Raw genomic sequence first — 8274 nt, 5'->3', positions numbered from 1 at the left:
ACTAACGTGTGAGTTGGCCAAATGCAAATGAGCCAATGTTTGTAATCCTTTATTTTATTTTTTTAAAGGGCTGGGCAGCCAATGAGAAGAGGGGGAAGTGACTTAGGGAATTCCCGGTTGGTGGCTTATTGCTTAACATCCTACAAAATGATTTAAAATTATTGTCATCTGCATTTATCTCCACTCTGATGAGGGCTCAGACGTGATAACACCGTGCTTCCCCATCCCCGCAGGAGCTGGCGTGATTGCTGCCTGCTGCCTGCTCTCCATTAGCCACAGCTATTGGATTTCCCATCCAGAATCTTGGGGTAAATGAGGTAAGTCCTTCTTTTTAGACCTTTTGAATTCTGGAATCTAAACACCTGAGTGGAAAGAAAAGCCTGCCTGGAATCAGACAGATGGAAATAAAACACTCTTGGAGGGCAGCTGGCAGGAAGTAACGCTTGCCTCACCTGGCTTTCCTCACTCGCTCTCAGTCGAGTCTTATTTTGGAGGGCAGTTGGGCTACTTTGCTTGTTTTCTGTGAGTTGCCTGTATTGTCTTGACCCCCAATCCCTGTGAATTTCCAAGCCCCCTGGTTTCCCGCTCTTTGTAGGGGCAAAGTGATGTCTCTGGGTTGAATTCTTCTGAAACAAGTAGGCAGAGACAGGTGGCTCTGCTGTAGCTCAGGGAAGAACTGCTTGGCTAAATCGCTGTGGGGCTCAGAACACACGGCCTCACTTTCTAGAGATGTCTTCTGCTGGTAATTTTTCTGACTCATGAACTGTATGTAGGGAAAGGCCAGTTCATCTTCAATATGTTCCAGTGTGGGGACATGGCTGGCCACAGGCAAGGGCATGTATGTCCACGCTGGAAGAAGTGACCAGGCAGCCACCTGCCTCCTAGGCAGGGGCGCTGGGAAGCTCTGAGCACCTAACAATGACTCTGTCTAGAAAAAGGAAAAAAAAAATCAATTTTAGCAAAGGGTTCTTACCGTATCACAAGGGGACACAGTAACCCTTTGTTCCCTGATGGGATATCATAGCCAGACAGGCGGGCGTGACTCAGCGGCAACCAATGCCTTCCGAACAGGGACTCTTTTGATTTTGTTTGGACATCCCAGAGAAGTGTTGGCCCCCGGGTGAATGGAATGGGAGCAGCAGGGGCTTACTCTTCTTGCTGGTCGATAATGCCGAAGTGAGAGGGTCACGTCTTCACCACCTGGTTCACTGACTGAGCCTTCTCCCAGTCCTGTTGTGGGAGCATGTGCTTTTAAGAGGAAGTGTGAGACTGTGTGAGGCTGGCTGGACTGGCACCTCGGTTGGCTACCTGCACTGGCTCTAGGGAACAGGGAGAAAGTGAGCGAGTGGCTGAATATGGAGAACTTGGTAACAGACAGACAGTCCAGTCCAGGCACTGGCTCTGTGTGCGTGCAGGTGAGGATGTGTTCAGAGCGGGTTCTTCAGAGCGTCAAAGGGCAGGAGGGTAGTATGAAGAGGGGTGTGATAACTCCACTGAGGTGAAGGGAGGGTCGTTTTCCAGTTGGAGGTGAAGAAGTAGTATTCAGGAGAACTTGCTGGTTGGGCAAGGCTATCAGTAAAGGTTTGACAGAGTTTTTAAGAATGAGTATAATAGCTCTGTTTGCAGTTTACAGAGGCTCCATTTATCCTATTTTTTGTGGCCTAAAATCCTGGGACTGAAAATGAACTCATCTATTTCATCTTGTAGTATGGAATCATGGAAAACCATGTAGCTTCCACTCCAATGGCCAATAGTGTTGAAAAATCATGAGAGAAGAATTGCTTGGAAGTCAGTAATCACATTTGAAAAAAAAAATCATAAACATCATGGAGAAAATCTTTCTCCAAAGTATGTTACAGAGATTTTTTTTAGATATTTTAAACAAAGTTACTTTGAGTGAATAGCTGTGCTCTGTGTTCCTTGGGGTTACCACTCCAGACGGTGGCCTTAGCCCAGACCTTTTGGAAGCGGTAGCAGGGAGGGAGATGAGTTTGATCTAGGCGCCACTTCTACAAAAGCTCTCACATTTGATCTGTTTATTCTTTTGTATTAAAAAGTATCTATTTGTTAAATTCAAATAAAATGTGGGGGGCATTTTTTCCCATTTTTTCTTATATTATTATATCATGATCGCCCAGTAGAAGTCCCTTGGGCCTTTCTGGACCCAAGAAGAGCCCGACATTTGCACTCACGGTTCTGTGTTTATGGGCATCTTAAAGTGCTCCCATGAACTCCCAACTTTACACTGGTCCTCTTTCAATACCTTTTGACTTCCTGACTATCTGAGACAAAAGGGAAACTGAGAGGTCAACATGTTTCCACACCTGCACTCAACTAGATAATCGGGAAAGGGAGGGAATTCCTGTCAGGTTTCAGGTCGGAGCGTGAGTGCCTGTTGACCCGCGTTCACGTCTAAGGCAGTGGGCTTTCTGGGTTCTTGCCATGCTTTATTTTTTCCTTGTCTCTCCCGTCCCTCCCCATCTCCCTGCACTGGGGAGTTGGAGCACCTGTGTTCTGAAAGCCCAGTGTAAGGACCCCGTGCCATGGGATAGCAAGCACAGACATAGAGGCCAATGTAAGTCAGCAGAAAGTTGTTCAGTGTTTTTCCCTCCTTCCAAATGGAGTCATATGCATGTCCTTGCAAACAGATACAGTTTTCAAAGACCCCTGAGAGCTGGGGTGGGGTGGACACCAAGAGAGAACTTGCGCGCACGCTTAGAGAAGCCACAGCACGGTTTTAAAGACCCAAACAGAAATTCTAAACCTGGTTTTTGGTAATGCCATTTTGTGGCTGCTTCAGCCCATTTCTCTGTTAAGATCCCTCTCTGGTGGAGTCAAGGTGGTGATCTTTTCTGTTGTGGGTGGGGCCCTGGTTAGAGACCACACATTCTCAACCTGCTTTCGTTACTGGGTAACTGACACGCAGTGCTGGGACCCTCTGCTTGGGTGAGCTGGGTTCTTGGTGGTCTCTGAAGACAGAGACGAGTGGGCACCCACATCTTGTCCAAGTGAAGAACTGACGGGGGGAGGTGGATAATTAACTTTATCCAATGTTCCCATGCTCAGCTTTTAACAATAAGATCTTAAATACTTTAATTTCTTCTAAGGAGCAGGCGGTTATGCTCTGATTAAAAATATATTAGTGTTGTATGTTTATTGAAATTAGACAGGATCTTAAAGGGCCAGACTATTTGGCCAGGCAGGAACTAACAGTGTTGTGGAGTAAGGCGCTCCCCACAGTGGCTCACCTTAGGATGGGACATATTTTCAAACGAAATGACTATGAAGTCAGAAAGCTGGAATGTGCTGGAGTAGAAATTTCCATGGATCCTACAGCGTTATTTGATTTAAAAAAAAAAAAGTCATTGGTCTTCAGAGAGGGAAAAAAGTGTATTTCTTGAAGAGTCTTTCCTGGAGCCTGTCAGACTCCCACACTGGAGTGCTGAGGGTGCCGGGTAGGAGAGGCAGTCGGTGGGACACACTCAGGGTGGCTGTCAGGAGAGCTGGCTTTCTAGTGCTCCCAAAGCTGTGTACCCCAGAGCAGCACACTCCACTTTCTGGGCTTGGCTTTTCTCCTCTGGACAAAGAAGTTGGAACCCGATCGCCCGTGAGCTCCATGTCGACACTTCAATTGCACGATTGAATGACCAAGAGAGCTGGGGTTGAGGTGCTATGCCTGGAAGTCAGCAGGATTAGGGCAAGTCTGTGGAAGCTGAGAGCGGGCCCCGGTGGGGAGTGTCCCACAAGCATGAGACAGAAAAGAAACGCAGCAGGACCCTCAGATGGCTTTCCTAGGGTCTTCAGAATTTTGTCCAAGGGATATAGTTCATGGAGGAGCAGAGAGCGGGCCCCTGGAGCCTGTAGGAGGGGTGTTAGTTTACTCTCTGATGACAAACCACCTGTGTCAGTGGGTCTCATGTGTCCACTGCTGGCTTGAGCGTGCAGGATTGAAGCAGACTGCTTTGGGACCACAGCGAGCAGTCAGTGTGTGAGAGCAGGCATTGTCCTGGCGTCTTCTATAAAACACGGAGGCAGCCTGCTGCAAAGTCAACATTCAGGCAGTTGGGGCCTCTGCGGAGTTGGCATTGGTGAGCTTGCCTAACTTATTGTCCAGGAAGTAGTGGGTAGACTGGGGGACATGGATTCCCTTCTCCTAGAGGAAGACCCTGTGGACAGTCGTAAGGGGAGTATGTTTGGTCCAGCCTCCGGGCAGCTCCATCTGGAGCCCCCGTGTTCCCAGAGGGCCTGAGTTGACTATCTGGAGCAACTCCAACTTGCAAGAGGGTCAAGCAGGGTGTCCTATTTACTGAGGCTCCTAGGGTATCAATTGACCTTGTTTTAAAAGAGACACCCTGTAAAATACTCCTTTGAAAACCAATTTCACTGGCACCTAATCATATTCTAACTTTGGTTTGTTTTACTGGGCTGGGCCCCTTGTTCTGGCTCACTGGAGTCACTTCTCACTCCTCTTTCTATCCGTCCTCACATCCTGGCCCTCCAAGCCCCCTCACTTCTTTTCTTAGTAGCCTCTTAATAAAGAGTACTGGCCAAATTATGTAAAATATGACCAGGATAGGTACATTGGAGGCATGCTTTAATTAAAGTTTTTATAAATTACTCATTTATTTGAGAGGGAGAAGCAGAGAGAAAGAGGGAAAGAGGGGGGAGAGAGAGAGAGAGGAAAGAGAGAGAGAGAATCCACTGATTCACTCCCCAGATGCCTGTAATAGCTAGGGCTGGGCCAGACCAAAGCCAGTAACTAAGAATCCGATCCAGATCTCCCATGTGGGTGGCAAGAATCCATCACCTGCTGCCTCCCAGGGTCTCTTTATCAGGAATCTGGAGTCAGGAGCCAGAGCCATATATTGAACCCAGGGACTCTTACGAGGAACGTATATCTGAACCCGTATCTTAACCATTAGGCCAAATGCCAGACCCAAAACGTACTTTCTGATAAAGCAAAGAAAGGAAGGAAGAAATAGCCCAAATAGTTGGATTATTAGACCAACAAACTGTTTCCTTAACCCCACCATTTTAACACAACAGCTTATTTTTACTTTTGTATGCCCTTGTCTGGATGTCTACTTTTCTTTGATGTCGTAACTGTGGTGAAATAAAAAATTTATATGTGCCACTTTCCTGTCACTCTATGTCATAGACACACAACAGATAATCTTGGGACCTGGATCCTTGCTGGCCCAGTTATAGATCTGAGAATCTGCAGTCACTCTGCCAGCCCTCTCTCAGCCTGGTACAAAATTCGTCCAAGAGTTTTGAGCCTTTCTTGGAACAGAAAGAGGGTCTTCTACTTTTTGTATGTGACAATGGAGCTTGGAAAATACGCCCGTCTCCTGGAGTAGTCATAGTGATCACCAACAAGACTTGTTTTGCTTTTGCAGTAGGCCTTAGATGGGCCCTATACTCAGTCTCTGCCTCAGCTATGTCCACTTGAAAAACCAGAGCACCCAGCTCACCGCTCAGCCGCGTTCACTCCGCTGGCCAGAGGCTGTGTTCAAGGGACGCTGATGAAGAACAAAGTGTGACTGCTTGTTGTCTGGTGGGGCAGAGACTTTGAGTTTTTGCGGCCTGGAAGCAGCTGGGATAGGCATTGGATTTAGAGTTAGAATCCTGGGTTCAAGTTTGACGCTGCTACTGGATAGGTGAGTGACTTGGGTTGCACTATATAATAAGCCGTAGCATCTGAGTTGCTTCCTCTGGAAAATGGGGTTAATAACATCTTCTGTATAGGGCTGTTGTGAGGATTAAGTTAAATAAAGAATGTGAAAGCACTGGAACAGAACAAATGTTTGTGAGGAGATGCTCAGCAATCTGAGGAATGGAAGTCAAGAATAAATATTCAGTTTGAGTGTTTTTCAGTGAGTCTCTGTTGGGTTGGAGTGGATGAGGATGAAATTGTGGAATATCTTTCCCCGTAATGATCAACGTGGCTTCCGTTCTGTAATTTTTCTGGGGGGAAAAATGCTGTAGGGTTTTTACCAGGGAAGATAGACAGCTGGGAGATGGGATAAACCATGTTAATCGGGGACCTCCAAATTGAGCCTTATTTTGAGTAGGCTGCAAACCACAATCCGGGATGGGGGTGTCCTGGGGAAGACCTGCGGTGGGCACACAGGCATGGAAACACCCCGGTGTCTTGATGCCTGGTGCGCAGGGGCCAGACATGATCTCTCTCCAGGAAGTTCACATGACTAACTGCAACTTTATATACCATGGCCCATCCCGAACATTCTTGAGAGTACCTCCAGATGTTGCCCGACCATTGCCTTCATCTTGGGCATTCTAGAGGCTTTGGGGAGAAAAAATCCCTACCAGCTTACTTTGCTCGGACACTGAAGGGTCTGCCTCTTGTTGAATTGTTCAAATGTCCTGTGTAGAAGTGGGTGGAACAAGCAGTCTTTGCTGTTAGTAAAACTAGGGCCCAAAGATCTCTTGGTGTCCACAGAGAGAATTCAAGGGGTCTATGAATTTGAGTGTCAAAAAAATCACAATATTTTCAATAACCTTTAAGTAAAGTTAAACATTTTCTTTCACTGTGAATGCAAACAAAACTCCATATTAGTATCAGCTGCAGCTGTGACTGTCATCAAGAGAGTGCATTTTCATGACATATTAATTACACTTGTTGCAGATATTTCAAAATATCAGTATTTATCATTACAAAACTTACTTAACCTGTAGTAATGTTTCCTGTTTGGTGTGCTGATTAAAAAAACACACATATTATTATGATGCCATACATTTATTTTAAAATATTTTGTTAATTAGGACAATTCAGAAGGGGTCCTTACCAGAATGCAGAATTGGTCCATGGTATGAATAAAAGGTGAAAGCCCATAATTTATAGCATTCTCTCATGCAGGGCTAGTGAAATGACTTCTGAACAGACAAGAGTGATGGTCTTGCCTGTCTGTAGGTAGCCTGGGAATTGTGGTGGGACCTTGGTATAATGAAGATAATTATGCTAGTAACAATGGTGATGGCAGTAAGAGCCACCTTTTGCTCAGTACCTGCTGTCAGCAAGGTTCTATGTCATACTTCGTCTAATCTTCCTGACAACCTAAGGAGATAGTTCCCGGGACAAAGACAGACTCTCCTACCTTCCATGGTGATGGAACATTGGTGCAGGTGGAGACATACGTTGGGACTGGCTCCCAGGGCAGGGAGGGGTGGTCAAGGTCATGAGCGTATGACTTGTGCTGTTATACAGGGCCCCATTCTTAGAAAGACTGTGTTTGGTTTAGTGCTGTACTGTTGCTGTCTTGAAATTCTTACATTTTGAACAAGGCTCTGCATTTTCCTTGTGTCCTAAGCCCTTCAGATTACATCTCTGGTCCTGCCTCTGGATGTGGTAAGGTTATTTGGCTATCTGATGATTTCCCAAGCTGGGAGCCTGGGAGGCTGCCATGGAGAGCGTCCTGCATGCTGTTACCTTGCTCGTCTAGCGGCTCTCTGGCGGAAAGCAGAGGCTGTTGAGGAGGGGCGATAGAGTTTTTGAGTTAGTGAGTTTTACAGTTTTATTTGTGCTGCAAAGGTTTTTTCCAAAATGACTGGCAGAATGGCTGATTAATTGGCAGGAGGGGATTCCTTTTCTCGTAACGTCTTTCTGGTAGGGAGCTGTTTGGATTTTTCGTTTTCATTTTGTTTTCCAGAGGGCTCGCTGCATAAACCAGTGAGCTGGGGGAGACAGCACGGTCTGTTCTGGAGGGAAACTGAGATCCGGAGTGCTGAGAGCCTGTTGTTCTCCTAGGAAGACACTGAAAGGGAACTTGGCTGTCCTGCCTACTGCCATTTAATGAAGGAAAACTCCACTTCTTCTAAAAACCGAGGGTCTCTGATTTATCCACAAGCTCAAATGTTGTTTGCTTCAAAAGTTGCAAGGGTGATAATGGCTCCCAGCTCCCAAGGGCTGCCTTGGAAGGCCCTGTCTGTATTTTACAGCTAGCTTGCAATGAACTGTTTCCAAGGTTTACAACATGGTCATAGACACAGCAATGGTAGGAGAGGCAGAGAGCTCTCCTAGGTTTCTCTGAGTGACGGTCCTGGGCTTCCCGGCAATGAGCACACACAGCCTTGCTGTCATCGGTGCGATGTTCATGACACACACAGGTCTGTCATCGGGACGGGTGTGTGACGGCTCAGACATCAGGTACTCTTTTAAGAAGCTATAATTTCCCCGTGTTTTCCAACAGTTTTTCTCTCGTGGTCATTACTGCTCTTTTATCATGCTTATTAATAAGTCTGAGGTGGCTTCAG

General features: G+C 46.5%; 1 protein-coding gene across 1 annotated transcript in view; it reads left to right on the top strand.

The window, feature by feature from the left end:
* Window positions 1-269: 269 nt before the first annotated feature.
* EHF (ETS homologous factor) overlaps window positions 270-8274 on the top strand; it is a 40515-nt gene continuing 32510 nt past the window's right edge. Inside the window, exon 1 of the mRNA XM_062198038.1 lies at window positions 270-317. The gene's annotated coding sequence lies outside the window, so the exon portion shown is untranslated. The remainder of the gene's footprint in view (window positions 318-8274) is intronic.

This window comes from Lepus europaeus, chromosome 7 (genome assembly GCF_033115175.1).
Source record: "Lepus europaeus isolate LE1 chromosome 7, mLepTim1.pri, whole genome shotgun sequence".
Classification (NCBI taxonomy): domain Eukaryota; kingdom Metazoa; phylum Chordata; class Mammalia; order Lagomorpha; family Leporidae; genus Lepus; species Lepus europaeus.
Note: the sequence above shows the minus strand (reverse complement) of the source record. Positions and strands in the feature narration are given on the sequence as shown.